Raw genomic sequence first — 17,962 nt, 5'->3', positions numbered from 1 at the left:
GGCTAATGAGGAGGCAGCCGACATAAGGTCAATCCTAGTTAGCATAAACGAAAAACTTGATGAATTGATGCCACTAAAAGAGACTGTGCCAAACATAGAAAGATCAGTTCAGCTGATGTCAGAAAAATATGACGAAGTTCTACAGCGACTCGTCACTCAAGAAAAGGACGCGAAAGAAATGCGAAAGAGACTGGAAGCCCTTCAACTAAAAGCACAGAAAACAGAAGCCGAAAATGAAAAACTACGAAGTGAAATTAACGACCTTGAGTGGCGAGGCAGAAGGCTAAACCTTGAATTTCACGGAATTCAGGTATCCACTGATGAAAATCTGTTAAGCAAAGTGAACTCTGTGGCCGACGTGATCGGTGTGTCCAGGCTTGACGATACATTGATGCTATTCACAGATTGCCGTCCAAACTTGATAAAATTCCCGGAATTATCGTCAGATACGCAAGGCAAGCAGTGAGGGATCTGTGGTTTGAAAGAAGGCATAAACTGAAGGAGAGCAAATGTAGCGCTTCCATTCTAGAAAACTTGACAAACCATAACCGTCAATTGCTACAACAAACAAAACACTGGGCGAAGCAAAATGCACACCAGTACGTCTGGCACAGAAATGGTAAAATTTTGGTGCGGAAAGCCAATGGTGATTCAGTGATTGTAGTGCGCAGTGCACGTGATCTTCCTACATAATTCTTCTTATTACGTTATAGTCATGTGTATGAAAGTTTGCCATGGCTAATCGCACTTACTTTCTTCCTGATCAGGTAAGCACAGTTGTAGCAAGTTATAACAAAACTTCCCTCAAATGTCTTCACTTAAACACCCGTTCACTGTGTAACAAGGAAACCGAAGTTGATGCTTTTATTGCTAGCTTTTCTTTTTTGTTTGATGTCGTCATGTTGATGGAAACTTGGTGTAAAGACGGCCAAAATAACTACACATTCTCCTCTTATCAGTCATTTTCGTTAAACCGAGCCACGCGCCGTGGTGGTGGTGTTATGTTGCTGATAAAACCGGGTGTCAATTGTGAACTGCTTGATTCGTTTTGCGTTGTTTGCAATGACTTTGAAATACTCTCGGCACGTGTGAACAAACACGTATTTTCTGTTTGCTATCGGACTCCTGATGGAAATGCTCCGAATTTCTTTAACTTTTATGAGCAATTCCTGGATTTCATTTCTAACAATGGTTACTATGTGATTTCTGGCGGTGATTTTAATATTGATATGCTGGCAAATACTAATCTGCAAAAAGCAATGGAAACACTCATTATCTCAAATGGGTGTGAGAATACAATTACATTACCCACAAGAGTAACAAAAGACTGTGAAACATTACTTGACCTTTTCATAGCAAACATTGACAAAACGAACATCACGACGGCAGTTGTATCATCCGATCTTAGTGATCACCTCCCGATAATTCTCATGGTACAGAAACACAATATGGAAGCCCGTAAAATCCTACAGCGCGTTGTTTGTCAACCCATTACGAAGGCTGGTCTAGACAGTTTTAGAAACGAATTACTGCAGTCTGACTTTGAATAGCTTCTAGAAATAGAAAATGCTGATGACGCATACAACAGGTTTATTAATAAAACAACGGAGATTTATAAGAAACATTTCCCGCTAAAAACGTTTCCCCTGGGTAGAAATATTCGTAAGCCCTGGATTACACCCGCACTGCGCAGCAAAATTAACTACAAAAACTCGCTTTACCATAGCTTCGTTAAAACAAAAGATCCGAATCTTCTCAAGAAATATAAAACATATCGAAATAAGCTAAACAAGGAGATTAGAACGAGCAGATCCCGTTACCTTTACTCTGAATTCGAGAGTTGTCTATACAAAAGTGATCAACTGTGGCAAAAACTTAATACCTTTATAAGGCCTAGAAAATCGACACCAGGTATCTGGAAATTGTCATTGGATGGCAGAGAAGTAAGCGGCAATGCACTTGCCAATTCTTTTAATGATCACTTCCTTGATTATTCTGATTGTGGAGTACTCAATGAGTTCATCGACTTCATGCCTGCTCACAACCAACGTTGCGCTTTTCTCAGTCCAGTAACCGGATCCGAGGTGATGTCAGTTTTTTCCTCTCTTAAAAATAGTCCAAGCTGTGACGCAGAATTTATGCAAATTCGCCCAATTAAATATGTTCTTGACATTCTGTGTCCCTATATAACTTACATTTTTAACATCTGCTTATCGAGTGCGTTATTTCCGAAAAGAATGCAAATTGCAAAAGTGACTGTACTGTTCAAAAAGGGTGATGCGAATGACATGGGTAATTATCGACCAATTTCAGTACTACCCATATTCTCTAAGGGATTGGAGAAGGTTATTCATATTCGAATGTCCAGCTTCCTTGATAAACACAATTTAATCTCACCTGCACAGTTTGGATTCAGCAAAAACAAATCTACGGAAATGGCGTTACTTGAACAGAAAGAATTTGTTTTATCACATTTTGAAAAACAAATGTTAGTACTGGGTATTTATGTGGATTTCTCTAAAGCCTTCGACTGTATTCATCACTGTACACTACTTAAAAAACTTGAAATATATGGAATCCGTGGACATTTCCTGCAACTAATTCAGTCATACCTTAGTCACCGGCAACAGTTTGTAAAAATTGAATCATATCAATCTGACTTGAAATCTATTATTAGAGGTGTTCCCCAAGGGAGCATTCTGGGTCCACTGCTCTTTAATATTTACATCAACGACCTTACAAATATCTGTACAAAATCAAAATATATTTTATATGCGGATGACGCCAGTATTTTTATAACAGCTCCCGATTGTTATCAACTGGTAAGTGCAGCAAACTCCCTCCTTATACACCTGAAAAAATGGTCAATAGCAAATCAGCTAAAAATCAATGTTAATAAAACAAAAGCTGTTATATTTAGGCCGAAATCGAAACAATTCAATGCTCCAGCAAACTTAACGTATGGGGGCGAACCACTACAAATAACTGATCAGATTAAAATCCTTGGCGTAACATTTTCCGATAATATGCTTTGGGATAACCACATTGACACTCTTTTGACCAAGTTAACTCGTGTAGTTGGCGCCTTATCTCGCCTAAGGACATGCCTGCCATTCAAGGTCAAACTACTTCTCTATAATTCGCTTTTTTACTCTAATCTAAATTACTGTTTATTGGTTTGGGGCACAACTACTCAAACTAACTTACAGAAACTTTTTGTCCTCCAGAAAAAAATGGTCAGACTGCTTTATGACTTACCATATAACAGCCATACACACAGTTTTTTTCAAAAAACAAACATTATACCAGTCAAAAATCTTTATGACTATAAGCTAACACTAGCCTTCAAACGCGAAGTATTTGATAATAGAACGTTTCTACGCGACTTATCATCACTAAAAGAGAACATTTCCATACACATTACCCGGCACAAAGAAAAATGGAATGTTATAACCCCTCGCGCTAACTACTCTACAGAAAAACTGTCCTTCACCCTGCCCACTCTCCTGAATAATTACAACAAAACTACCACTGATATTTTAAAAGTAACTAATGCTGCAATACGACAACACTATGTATAAGGTAGCTAATCTTTCTCATTGAATAATTTTTGTGTTCATTCCCGGTGTCCATTTCGGTGCCTATGTATGTTTTTCGATGTTCTTTTCTGTAACCCTTTTACTGCCGCCTTGTAGAGGGGGCTGCGGGCTCCTGTCAAGCTGCCGTTCGTTCGTGCAGCTTTTACCTGCAGCCTCCTCCATCTTGCTTGATGGGAAATAAACATTATTATTATTATTATTATTATTATTATTATATACGTGGACCGATCCCGGAGATTGTGCAATGCCGGGCCGACCCGCGGCGGAGGTGAAGCAGGCGTTAAGCACTCCCCGTACGTGGTCCAATCGCGAAGATGGTGCAATGCCGGGCCCACCCGCGCCGGAGGTGAAGCAGGTGTTAAGCACTCTCCAAACGTGGGCCGATCCCGAAGATAGTGCAATGCCGGGCCGACCCGCGGCGGAGGTGCAATTCGCCATTAAGGGTCCCACATACACACCTTCGCTGGTCATCCTTCACAGAGTGGAAGGGCACTGAGATTTTTTTCTAACTTTATCTTCATAAATTACATCATTGGGAAGGCAACAAACGTTGCATATTTAATGTATCAGCCATAGTATTGCCACTCGGTGTGGTAGTCCAGCGGCTATGGCGTAGCGCTGCTAAGCTCGAGGTCGCCGGTTCGACCCTGGCCGCGGCGAAATTTGCATTTAATTGCATTTCGATGGAGTGCAAAATGCAAAGAAATAATAATAAAATGCTCAGGTATATTTAAAATTTGGTGCGCGGTAAAGAACAAGAGGGAGTCAGAATTAATCCGGAGTCCTCCATTACGGCGTTCGTCACTATCGTGTGGTGGTTTGCATCTCATGATTCAGTCATAAAAACATCGCGCCGAGCGAGTAAATGAGTCGGCGAAACTTGTGAAATGAACCATACTCGAACGACTCGTTCACAACATCTCGCGTGGGCCAAGTGGCATCGTAGTCGAAGAAGAATAAGAAGAGGAAACTTTATTAAAGAATAGTCCGGCAGTTCTTGCTGTGGTAGCCTCAGGTGACGGCTCGAAATCGTAGTTGAATGTAAATTTTAAATTTTAAGTTTTAAATTTCACTTACAACTCTAGTCACTTGGTGGCGCGTATTAAAACTTTTTTTTGACCGGTAATACCTAATTTATTTTTCAGTGACAAGCCGTTTATCTCGTACACTAGTTGTATTAGGCTCTACGATGCTTCGCATTCGTCAAGGATGCTTTACACCATTTTCTTGGAAGTAAATGCCATTACCACTTTCCAATGGTAATATATTGTCTGTTAGGTTAGCATAGGACTACTTCTATTCAATGCACTTTCAGACTACCGGAGACGGCAAGGAAGACATCACTTTGTCAGCGTAGAAATAAAAATATTGTCACATATATAAAGAAAGAAGATGCAGGAACGCCTGTGAACATATTATAGAGCATTTGTACGTCTACTCTTCCCCTCCCCTGCACCACCTTTTTTCCTAGTGTGTTTCGCACTCCAGCTACTTATTCAGTCAAGTACCAGCCAGGCTGAACCTCTCAACTTTCTTGTTTCAGATTTAAATACTAACGAAGCGCTTACAGAACAAAGCGCATCGAAAACGGCGGTCTAAGCAAAGGCCGTCGCCTGTCTTTTTTTCTTTATAACGCTAATTCTCATCGCCGGACGCACCTAGCCAGGACAACGAGCTCGCTACCCGTGGCAGGAGCAAAGAAAAAGAAGCGTTACGCTGTGGCAACTAACTTTAGGGGAGAGCTGTGTCACGATGGAAGTAATTACGTTCGATTGAAATTATCTTGCGAAGGTCAGTGATGCTAAAGCAGTGCCTGCATCAACGCACCGCCACAACCACCTCTTTGCATCGGAATGGCATCGAACGCCCTTTGCGATTTCCCTAACGCGCTGGGCAGCAACCAAAATTGGCATGTCCGTGACCGACGGAACGGGCGACCGAACACGCAGCACGCGCTGGGCGCGGTGTTACAGTGCAGGCACAGCAGCCGAAAGCCAAAATGCTGCAGTTCACCGTTGAAAGAAAGGGCCGACAAATTATTACCAGCGCGCCGGGATAACGGAACAGCGAGTAACCAATGCAGCACGCGCACGTCTGCACATTTATGACTAGAGCAGGCTACGCCAGGAGCTAAGCATGGTGACGACGGCGACTACGCTTGTTTTCGCAGGAAATAGTGAGCTGGAACGTTCCGCATATACCGTTCTACAAGCCTGCAGGCTAGCACTTAAAGGAAACTCGAGCAGAACCGGTCGACCGGCAACGCCATGTTGCATTCACCTAGAGAGAGAGAGAGAACGCGTGGCGCCGCAGCGGAGACCCTCTGCTCTGTCGTCACATGTGAGAGGGCGCCAATCAAAGATCTCGGGGTAATAGACGCTCGTTCTGTGTACCTTTTATTATTTGCAATTTACCTGTTACGTTCGATCTCGTAATTACTAATCTGGCAGCAACGCTTACAAAAAACCGTGATTAGGAGTTATATAAGCGAACCGCATATATAATTATCGGTCGGCGGAGGTCTTAACCTTCCGACTGCGAAACAAGGTATGATTTTTCTTGATTCGATATTTCATTTAGTCATCGCACAATAGCAATAGAGATGGATACTGCCTTGTAGTTGGTGTATTCATATTTCGGAACATTCTCAGAAACCATATTAGACTACGCATCTTTATAGTACACATCTTAGAGTTCTACAACAGCGTCTTATTCGGCCATTTTCGATGAATTTCAGGAAAACAGCTTCGTGGGTTCGAGAAATATCCTGAACAAACGGCTACATTCAGTATTTATCTAGATTTCCAGGAAACTGTGCGCAGACTTCACTTGAGCGTCCGTTTCTGTCTGTTCAGAGGGCTTGTAACCCGGCACGCAGAGTTGTTTGAGTTTCGCTTTTCGTGTACTTGGTGAATGATGATTGAATAGAGCCATGTTGTTTGCGCCCTTTGTAAGTTGTTTCAGCTGGTCAAACATCGCCTGTTCCTTTGTGAGCACTGTAAGAGTACTAGACATGTACTAGTAAGGAAACAACTATGCTCTGTTAGCGCTGAATTGGATTTAATGTAAATGATGCGTCCTGATTGTCACTGTTATAACCCTCTTAAGCTTGTGACGCAGCTTGTAATTTGTTTGAGATACTTTGCAGTGTCCTCAGGGTTCTTGAGACACAACCAGTGTAAAAGGTCATTGGAATAATTAGCGGCTGTTTATTGGCAAGATTCGCCGTTTGAGCTGCGGCTGCATGTACAGGTTGTCCCACATAAGCTGAGCCAAAGCTTTAAAAATGAAAAGCACTGCGGACGCAAGTTGAACCAAATGCATAATTTTGGCACGGGCCTATAGTTACTCAGGTTATTTTTTATTTTTCACTTAACTAAAGGATTAGTTATGTTTAATTAGTCAACTTTTTAGGTATTGGCTGCAGACCTAATGTGTGATAAGCAATGTTGCAGAGCACCTTGAGAAATTTCTCAATAAGTTGTTTCCAACACGATATATCTCACGTGGTCCTTTTTTTCGGCGTTCCAAAGAAAGCCCGCGAAATATGAAAAAAATGCCACGTGAAGGGGCGATTGCGCATTCTTATTGTGCTGCTCTCAAGCGTGCGATGGATGTACAACGTCGGCTGCAGGGAGACTGGCCCGCGACAGGGCGGTATGTCTGGTGTAGGTATCTGGGAATTCGGCTTTTATAGCATGACGGCGCAAATGCGTGCTTCTGGCCGAGTGATATGGAAGCGAAAGTCTAAGGAGACGAAAGGGACCAAAAGCATAGCTTTACTTTTTGATGCTTGACGTGGACAAGAGCTGGCAGCCTGCCGACGGAGTGTAATGAGGTTGGGTGAGGAGGCGGCGTTCGAGGCCGGAATGATTTTCCAGTGAACTTAATCCAAAAAGCGCCCTTTGATTATAATGTGTGTTCGAAGAGGTCACCATCTGCTGCAATGCACATTTGGAGTCTCATAGGCACATTTTACGAGGCGTTCTTGATCACGGTATCAGGGATGGAGTTGCGGACTTGTCTTATTTTTTTTTAGGTTCTCTGATGTTGTGGTTGGCGTCCTGTATACTTGATACTTGACGTAGCCCTAGAGAAAGAAATGAGGGGAGTTAAATGAGGTGACTGTGCCAGCCAAGCAATGGGCCCATGCCGTCCAATCCACTGCTGCGGGAATAGTTCATGCAGCCATTTGCAAGCTTTGCTGCTGCCGTGCGCAGGAGCACCATCATGCTAACAAAGATCCTTGATCCTAGCCAATGAAACTTCGCAAAAGGAAATACTCAAGCGCCCCATCAAGGATGTCGTTGACGTATCTTTCGCCATACATTAATCTACCACTGATATTGGTGATATGTCTTCAAAACCCAGTGAGGTTTTTCGTCGCTCCAATAGTGAGCGTTGTGGCTGTTCACTTGGGCGTTACGTGAAAAGGCAGCTTCATCGGTCCACAGTATTTTGTTGCCAAAGCCTGGCTCCTCTTCCGTCTTGATTATAATCCAGTTTGCAAAGTCCTTTCGATTTTGGAAATCGCGGGGATCCAACATCCGGTGCAGCTGCACGTGGTAGGGATGAAGTTGCCTATTCTTAAGTACTCTCCACACTGGTGACATTGACACTCCAGCTTAAGTACCCATACTACGAACACTTGCATGTGGGTATGAAGAAAACTTTGACAGAATGTTTGTCTCCGCGTCCTCGCACAGGATTGAATATTTACGTCGTTGTTTCGTAAAAGTTCCAGTCTGTCTCAGCGCCTCATATGCACGTACAATCGTCATTGAGCTCGGACGCGTACCTGGATGCCAGCGTTGAAATAGTTCAACTGCGTGCCTTCTGTGTCCACATGACGCACCTAGAGCCAAAACAATATCCGCTCTTTCCTCATTGGAGGAAGCCATATCTGCTGCTCAACGTTGGTCACAGCCAAATAGCATTGCTGTGGCGAACACGCAGGGATACGGACGCCTGAGGAGTACTAGATATATTGCAGTTCACTGGTATTCGTTCAAACGAGGTGCATAAGGTATGATCTACATCCGGTAAACTGAACAGCCTGCGGGCGCACTCTCTCGGACTGACGCACCGATCACGGTGCACAAGTGTGAAGCCAGACGCGGCCAGCCGATACTGCGACCACGAAGCGATGCGTACCTGTGGGGTGCGAGATCAAAAAAGAACGTCTGATAGACAGTGAGTGTGAGAAGGAGAGCAGACGGGGCCAGTGCAAAAGAGTCATCGTCTGAAGAAGAGATGTTTAATCTTCCGTGAATATAGCCAAGGTTTTTTTACCTTTAGTTTCGTCGCCGTGTGATTAGTTCTGCTGTTATTCGAGCTTGAAGGTATAAAGTTGTAGCATCATCGTTGAATTCGCTAACTACTACAAGGTCATTTGTGTACAAAGGCAAAATTGCAGCAGCCGTCATCACCTTCCAACGTTTCCACGCGCTTCGTCCTTTACTTCTTTCAAGCAGAATCAAAATTCTACTTTCGTCATTTCTTTTTGGTGGCCTTAGAAGCTTTATCGCTTCGGCAACGCGTTTGCGCCGTCATTCGACAACAGCCGCATGCCCAGATACCTACAACAGACATAATGCCCTGTCGCGGGCCAGTCTCGCTGCATCCGACCTTTTTCGTCCATCTCGCGTTTGAGAGCAGCACAATAACAGTGCACAAGCGCCCTGTCATGTGGTATTTTTTCATATTTCGCAGGCTTTCTTTGGAAGGCCGAAAAAAGGACCACGTGAGATATATCGTGTAGCAAAAAATTTATTGAGACGTATTGCAAGGTGCTCTACAACTTTGCGTATCACACGTGAGGTCTGCAGCCAGTACTTAAAAAGTTGATTCATTAAACGTAACTAATCCGTTAGTGCAGGGGAAAATAGAAAAAAAAACAGCGTGAGTAACTCTAGGCCCGCGCCAACATTATGGATTCGGTTCAACTCGCGTCCGGAGTGCCTTTAATTTTTAAATGCTTGGCTCAGCTTATGTGGGACAACCTGTATACTGGATGATAATTTTGAAGTTTTGCGGAATTTGTAAATATCGCCTGTAACAGATGGCATAATTGTTGCCCTTGAGCTGGATTATTCGAAGACGCGGAATTTACTGCCATGAAAATCAAATCACCTATTCAAGTAATTAATTCAACTTCACTAATTAAATCCTTAATTATTTACTTTATGGCATATATGGTAATTTGCGAATTGTAGCCGATGATCTCTTAAGATGTATCTACTTGAAATGAATCTGCAGCATGACACCAGTGTATGCCCGCTCCTCTGGATTATTCAGAGAGGCAGGCATTAGTAGCACGAGAAATCGACACATATATTCAGCTGACGAACAAAAATCTAGTAATTATGGTTTGAATTAGTTACTTTACTTCAGATATCGCAATTTACGAGTGGTAGCCGGTGAGTTTCAAGGCGTGTCCCCTTCGAATCAATTTTCAGAATGACAACCCTTTGGGGATATGTGCTATCAGACTTGCAATAGAAATGCACTGTTCCACTTTAACAAAACGCTCCTTTATGCATTGAAGCACAAAAGTAACTGGAGCGCCCATGTATTTCCTTCCACTTATTGGGAAATATTTCTAAACTAGCGTCATCCTGGTGATTCAACTGGATACGTCTTGCAAGCTTACGGGCTACAATTCGCAAATTACAATATTTGCCGTAAAGTGCTTAATTAAGAAGCTAATTAGTGAATTCATGGTAATTACTTGAATATGTGTTTCAATTCATGCTAGTAATCTCCGTTTCTTCGAATAATATAGCTCAAAGGCAACAACTATCTCCTCTGCCACAGGAGATTTTCAGAAATTTCGTAAAACTTAAAATTGTCACCCAGTAGAGCTACAGCCACAGCTCAAACGGCCAATCCTGCGAGTAAAGAAGAAGAAGAAGAAGAAAATAAATAAACGGAAACCGTGGATAACCCGCGAAATTATACATTTAAAGCGGAAAATTAACCGTGAGAGACAGAAGTCAAACAAAGATCATAATAAAATTTCGGCGCTAAGCTCTATATTGCGCACAAATATGGCTGCTGCTAAAACAAATTACTATGACGTGACATTAACTAATTTTATGAAGCACGATCCGCACCGTTTCTGGCGCCATTTGTCGCATAATAACGAAGGTCCAAGTGTCATTGTCGCTAATGACGAACTTGTGTCGGACAACTTGCGTATGGCAGTATGTTTTAATGATTTTTTTCAATCTGTCTTTACTGACCCTTCTGCAGATGGTCTTTCTCCCCTCTCTCTAGAATCTCCGTACACATCACCAATGCCTAATGTTCAGGTTTCGCATGAAGGCATTGTAGCTCTTTTGCTTAAAATTAACGATAAGAAATCTGTAGGTCCAGACGGCATACCAAATGCCTTTCTGCGCAGATATGCGGAATGGGTAGCTCACTATCTAGAGATCATTTTTAGTTCTTCGCTGAAACAAAAACGGGTCCCAGATGATTGGCTGGTCGCAAAAGTGGTTCCGGTATACAAGTCTGGTGAAAGGCAACATATTGGAAACTATCGGCCAATTTCACTCACGTATGTATGCTGCAAGCTACTTGAACACATAGTTTCAAAGTCAATCTACACCTACCTTGAAGACAAGAAAGCTTTTTTTCCCAACCAGCACGGGTTTAGACAGCACCTTTCGACTGTCACACAGTTGATAGAAACGATCAACGATTTTTCAGCTTCCTTGAACAATAGAAAGCAGGTCGACACTATATTTTTAGATTACTCGAAGGCTTTCGATCTGGTTGTACATAATGAATTAATTAAAAAACTGATGGAAATGGATATAAATTATGATGTTGTTATGTGGATCCGCTCATATCTTACAGATCGGACACAATACGTTCAAATAAATGGTAACAAATCTAACCAATTAAAAATAACCTCAGGCGTTCCACAGGGATCCGTTTTAGGACCACTTCTTTTTCTAGTTTACATAAATGATATTGCTCATAACATAAGTAACGACATAACCATCCGGTTATTTACAGACGATTGTTTATTATATCGTGAAATCAATAACCAAAGCGATCAGGCGTCACTTAGTCAAGCCCTTAAAGCTGTAGAAGTCTGGGCCGCAAAAAATAAAATGAAAATTAACGAATCTAAATCAGTCATGCTCAGAGTTACAAACAAAACAAAGCATGTTATTGAGTGTAATTATGAGATGAACTCAACAATTCTTACCGAAGCTGAAACGATAAAATACCTAGGCTTAACAATTTCGAAAGACTTAAGTTGGAAATCACACATAGACAGAATTTGTGGAGCTGCAGAAAAAAAGTTATGGTTCCTTCGCCGAAAATTAAAACTAGCAACGACACCCGTCAAACTACTTGCATATTTAACTTACATTAGACCAACGTTAGAGTATGCCAGTGTCATTTGGGATCCATTTCAATCCGGAATTATAAACCGCATTGAGAAGATACAGAGAAAATATGCAAGGTTCATTCTTTCACGGTATTATCGTACTGACTCTGCTTCCGAAATGCTTCGGTTGCTTGATTTGCCTCCACTGGGTCAACGGTGGAAGTTAGCTAGACTTAATTTTCTTTTTTGTTGTCGAAAGGCCACTTCAATATTGAAACCACGTCCTATCTTGCTCCCAGGCAGGCTAGAAACGTCAGATCAAGCAATCATTGCATGTCTGGACATGTACGCTTACTCATTTTTTCCGCGAACGATTAAGGAATGAAACAGTTTGCCAGCGTCTGTTTTGCAGTCGAGTAGCATTGAAATCTTTGAGGAACACGTTAAAAACCTTTTATGAATTTTAATCTTAGTGGTGCCGTGAAAACATTGTCACACTATTCTAGAAATACATACAATAGTCTTTCTTTCATGCTGCTTCCAATATCACTGTCACAATGTTAGAAACATTGTGACACAAAAATTGTTAGCCAAACTTTTGTTTTTGTATTTCGTTATTTGTTTCGCATTGTATTTCCAACATTCTTTGCTCATGTCCAATTTATGTTTGTAAAGTGTTTTCATTTTTTTACGCTATGTGCAAACCAGCTGTACCCACCCTGTTACGGCCAAGACGGCCAACAGTATTTGGAAATAAATAAAAAAAAACAGCTGCTGATTAATCCAACTACAGTTCCGACAGGTTCTGTCCGAAGAATCCTGAGGACACGGCAAGGCCGTCTGACACAAAGTACAAGCTGTGTCACAATATAACAGTGACAGTCGGGATGCATTATTTACAGTAAATCTAATTCAGCGCCAACAGAGCTTAGCCGCTTCTTCACTAGGACGTGTGTAGTACTCTTACAGCGCTTACAAACGGACAGACGATGTTTGACCAGTTGAAATCATTTACAAAGGGCGCAAACAATACGGCTCTGTCCAGACTTCATTTACCAAGCACAGGAAAAACGAAACTTCTATAAATCTGCGCATCCGGTTACAAGCCTTTTAAACAGAAAAAAAAAAACAGACGCTCGAGTGAAGCTTGTAAGCAGGTGGCGGCGGGGCTAGTGAAGCTGCTAAAGTTCAGCATTTTTCCCCTGCTACCGTATAAAATTTAGGTACATCTTTATGTACTGATGTGCCAATATGGTGCAAATAAAGGAATTCAAAAAATAAATCTCCAAAATCTGTGAAGACCTTCCTCAAATCTGAATAAGCACTGAATGTCACCGTTTGTTAAGAATATATTTCGTGCCAATCAAGCTGTTGTCCTAAATTGTATCGATAATTTCCGATAAAGACTTTGTTGTAGAACGCCAAGACACGTCTAATGTGGTTTCTGACAATGTTAGGAAAAATGAGCAAACCAACTACAGCGCAGTGTCCATTTCTATTGCTCGTCTACGATCAGTAATTGAAATATCGAACGAAGGAATATCCTACCTTGTAATTTATTGGGAAGGTAAAGGTGTCCACCTGGCGCATATATATATATATATATATATATATCGCTGCACCGTGAGGACTTATTATCCATCTCTTCATCAAACGTTCCCCCCAGGCCAGTAATTACGAGATAAATCAGACTGCATTGAACGTAAAAAATACACAAAGAACGAGCCCGCGCGCGCACACACAGTCGCCAGTTCAGAACACCCGTGTCTGCGTTCACGAGACAGAGCAAAGGCGCACTGCCAACAATTCACGGCCGACGTGCCGCTCCTGTAACCACGGTCAAACTTCAGAAAGCCGGCAGGGGTTGTTACCCCCGCGGCACGTAAGCGTTAACAGAAGGCCGGTGATAACAGCTCGCCAAGAATTACCAGCGCACGCGCAGCGAACGGCTGGCGCCCTTCACGCCAGCAGACTCCTGCGACCACGTCTTGGCCTTCGACTACCTATAGCTTTATTGAATCTGACCTGCGACGCGCTAAACGTGACCTCGAAGTACACAAAAAGAAAAGAATGGTAACAAGACTTCACACTTCCCATTTACTATCCACGTACGACGCACTGAGTCAAGGGCTGTGGCGGAAAGCTTGATGCATCGAGATTTCACGGCACTTAGGGCTGTTTTGGTCGCTAAACTGACCTGCGGCACTCCATATTTGCGTTTCTTATAATAAGCCCACGAGTAAGTTTCGGAACACAAAGCACTATCATGTATAACAATTATTAGGAGACTTATAGCGATAATTGTAATTGTTGCCGTTGTTCTCGTTATACTAAATCCATTCGTTGCTGTTATAAATGCAGCCACTCCTCTGATTGTAGTCGACGCTGCTCTTTTTGCGCTAATAGTGGTCTTCTAACGCCTAAGTCATTTCGACCGCGGCTATTTGTCCTAGACCTACTTATTGATTTAATAGATTTTTACCCAGACATTTGGTTATACGAACCGTTAGGTTCTCGTTGGTACGAAAGAGATATAGTAATGGAAAGGCCGAATGGGGCGCACTGGATGAGCCAAATCTGAAGAGTAGGGTGAATGTGGTGCAAGAGAAACGCATTGTTTCCGGCGACAAACTCGTGCGTGTGGTGTGCTCTGTCCGCTCTGTCGCAGTGTGTATCGTCGTCGTGCGACAACGAGCTCCTTGTGCGCCCCAGATCGGGCCGTTTTCGCCGAGCGTGGTTCTTCAGAATCTCTGAAATTTGGCATTAAGACTCGCTGTTCATAACCCGGTAATTCGGGACGAATTCGTGATGCACAATACCGCGAATTCCGAGAAATACGATGGCCATGCACTTTGTCGAGTTGCGGACATGTCCAGCTTTTCTTTCGGTCGGGGAGACGTTGGGTTTTTCCAAGAGACCGCATTTTCTTAAGCTTTTTCTGGTTGCCCGGATGATCGTGTTTTGTTCTCGCAACTTGCCCGGATGTTGTCGTTTGAGTGGCCGGATAACAGCTCTGGCTTTTGGCTCAATGTTGCCGACAACGGGAGTTAAAAACTTTCGTGCTTAACAGAGGGCCGGTCACTCACGGAAAAATATGTGATCTGTAAGCCTTCGCAATTGTTTTGTTTCTTGTGTTCGTGGGGTCGTGTGTAACATCCCACTATATTGTGAAAAAATGTGCTTCAATCAAACTGGCGCCTGCCTGGTGGCGTCAGCGCAGCAACAACTTGAAGCGCACGCCTTCATCACATTCTTCAGCGAATTGTCAATAATTATGCAGTTGTAAACCGATTTTCTGAGAGCACGAGTGTGATATCCATGCACGTGAGTCAAAAGGCACGTGAAAACATCGAGACTTTCCATTTAAAGAAAAACCACGAATTTTGCATATACTTCTATCAAACTATCTGATGGAAAATTGGACCTCGTGAGAGATTTCGCGTAAGCTGCTAGTATTAGGGTGGACACGCTGACGCGCTTTTGGCTTTATTTCCTTGCAGTTTGCAAGAAACTGTCAGTTGTTAGTGGAGCGCTTGTCCTGTATATGTATATTTTACTGTGTTGCGTCCCCATTGCAGTGCCGTGGAAATGGCTCGATCCTCTAGTATGCGCTGCAATTGACGCTAGAATCAACTTACGTAGGCTGCGTATGACACTACCGCAAGGTCAAATAATAACTGCTGCGGTTTTACGCACCATAACCATGATATAATTATGTGGCAAGCCATGTAGTGGGGGCTCTGGAACAATTTTGACTTCCCGGGGTTCCTTAACCTGCACCAAGTTCTCGATACACCGGCGCTTGTGCATTTTGCCTCCGTCGAAATGCGGCCGCTGGAGCGTGGATTTGATCCCCACGCTCTCAGTATTAGCAGCGCAGTACTGTAACATAATTTACGCACTGAAACGTGAATAAGGGTCTAAAATATGTTACAGTAAACGCCAGAGCCACTACGCCACCACGGCAGCTACTATCAGAAAGCCCGCAGTCGGCGGTCTTCTGTGACTATGAAAATAGGTCGGAAAATAGGTGCCATTCGACATCGTTTACAACTAGACGCTACCTGCATACCTCGATTTCACTGCATGAGAACGAATGCAACCTCCAATTGGTGCTACTTTGCAGTATCTGCAAAAAGGACCAGGCACCATGCTTAAATTTAGTTACCCATATATTTACGTGAAGCAAGTTCTCATAAACTCGCTGCCAGTATCATCAACAGCGAGTTTGTTTACCCGATACGTTGAGCCACTTGGAGAGGCATGACGGTCCTGTAACCAAACTACTCTGTCCTTGAATCGCTAAACAGACGTGTGCTTTGATTGGCCTACGGAATTTCTTTGTGAAGAACAACCACTTTAAATGATTTGTTTTGTATAAGATTCTTGCCAATTCTATTTAGATTGGGTGTTTGCTTTCATGACTACTCGAACAATATGACATTCACGTGTGCGCGTACAATGGTGTCTGTTGTTTCACATTTAACTTGTATTGCTTAACGCGGGTGCATACGAGACACTTCTCGGCAGTCTTTTTTGGTCTGTACGTTTCCTTGTATAGCTAAGTGTGTTTGTATGCGTTCGGTATGTATGTGCGTGCTGTATGGAAAAAGGGAAAGCCTCTTTCTTCTAAATGTGTCTTAGAATAACCTGCTCTAGTGAAGCCTACCTTCCCGTGCGTCGATATACAGTTACTACATTTGAGTTGAAAGACGATTCAACCTGCGGTTGAAGTCGATGATAGACAAAGTGTTCCTGAGCGAGTTGGTGTGACTCTGTCGCGTCTCTCCACGCACAAGGGAAGTAGGAGGAGCGTCGGAGTCGTAAATTTTTTTACTATACAATCCTCGGGATCGGCATACATGTTGAGACCGCACTATCTTCGGGGTCGGCCCACATTTGAATGTATGATGACGTAGTAATCATATTAAAATAATTACCTCGTTTTGACATGTCCAAACTACGACCCGATTAATGAGGCACGCCGTTATTCAGGAAATACCTCCGTGGCCTAATGGTTACAGTATCAGGCTTCTGTGCACGTGCCCCGTGTATACGAATTCGGCCGTTGGACAATTTTATTGATGTATTTATTATAAAAGACAATTTTGGCATCAGGGCGAAACAATGAGCAACACTTCGAATGCTGCAAGAAGTAACGCTCCTGCCCATGGTGGCGGTATGAGCTGCAGTAAACTTAAGCTGGCTACACGCGTGGCGTGACGTGCGAAGACTCACGTGATCAGAAAGAACTCGATGACTGCGAGGAGCAGGGGCTCGAGCTACAGGGTCCGTGTTGTCGCATTGCATCGGCCCCGCGTTGCCGTAATCCAGCAGTGGGCACGATGCGCGCCCGCTTCGCGCTTTCGAGCTGCAGGGTTTCGTCGGCGTCGCTCACGTGCTCGGCCCCCTGTTTGCGCTGCAGCACGTCGTTTCTGCGTCAGGGCCACGGTTTTGGTGCGTGTGCGTGGCATCCTTGCTTCAGGGCGACTAGCGTTTCACAGGAGCTTCTCGGCTAGCCTTCTGGCAACCCAACTTTTTCATGTTTCTGTGCTGCCCTCTGCCACACGCCGCTGGAAACGTTTTGGAAGGGTGCCGGTTGGTTTGTGTACCTGCGCCCATATGTTGAGCGTGCGTCGGTTGTGCGTTTTGTGGATCGCGATTAATTAATAGCGGCCTCTCCGGGGCAGCACGTCGCTCCTGGAAGCCATGCAGCACTCATTAACCACTGCAAGATCAGGCCTGAGTGCGCTGTTCTGCTAGCAGCGCGGGCGATAAAGGCACGCCGAGTTCCGTCTGCCAATGCGGTTGCCTTGGAGTTTGGTGTCGCTAATGCCTGCACTTAAACCTCGTTTTTTGTATTCCTTTTAGGCGATATCTACTCATTTCGCATATTCAAGAAGTCTTCGAATGCAGACTTCCGCGTCGTATTTGCCAAAGCGATGTTTACATTGACATCCACAGCCACAGATATTTGTTAGCTTCGGATAGCGTAGAAATGGCGCCTCGCTGATAT

The sequence above is a fragment of the Dermacentor variabilis genome, chromosome 4 (genome assembly GCF_050947875.1).
Source record: "Dermacentor variabilis isolate Ectoservices chromosome 4, ASM5094787v1, whole genome shotgun sequence".
In the NCBI taxonomy this organism is placed as follows: domain Eukaryota; kingdom Metazoa; phylum Arthropoda; class Arachnida; order Ixodida; family Ixodidae; genus Dermacentor; species Dermacentor variabilis.
The sequence above is the reverse complement of the archived record's forward strand: the minus strand, read 5'-3'. Positions refer to the sequence as shown.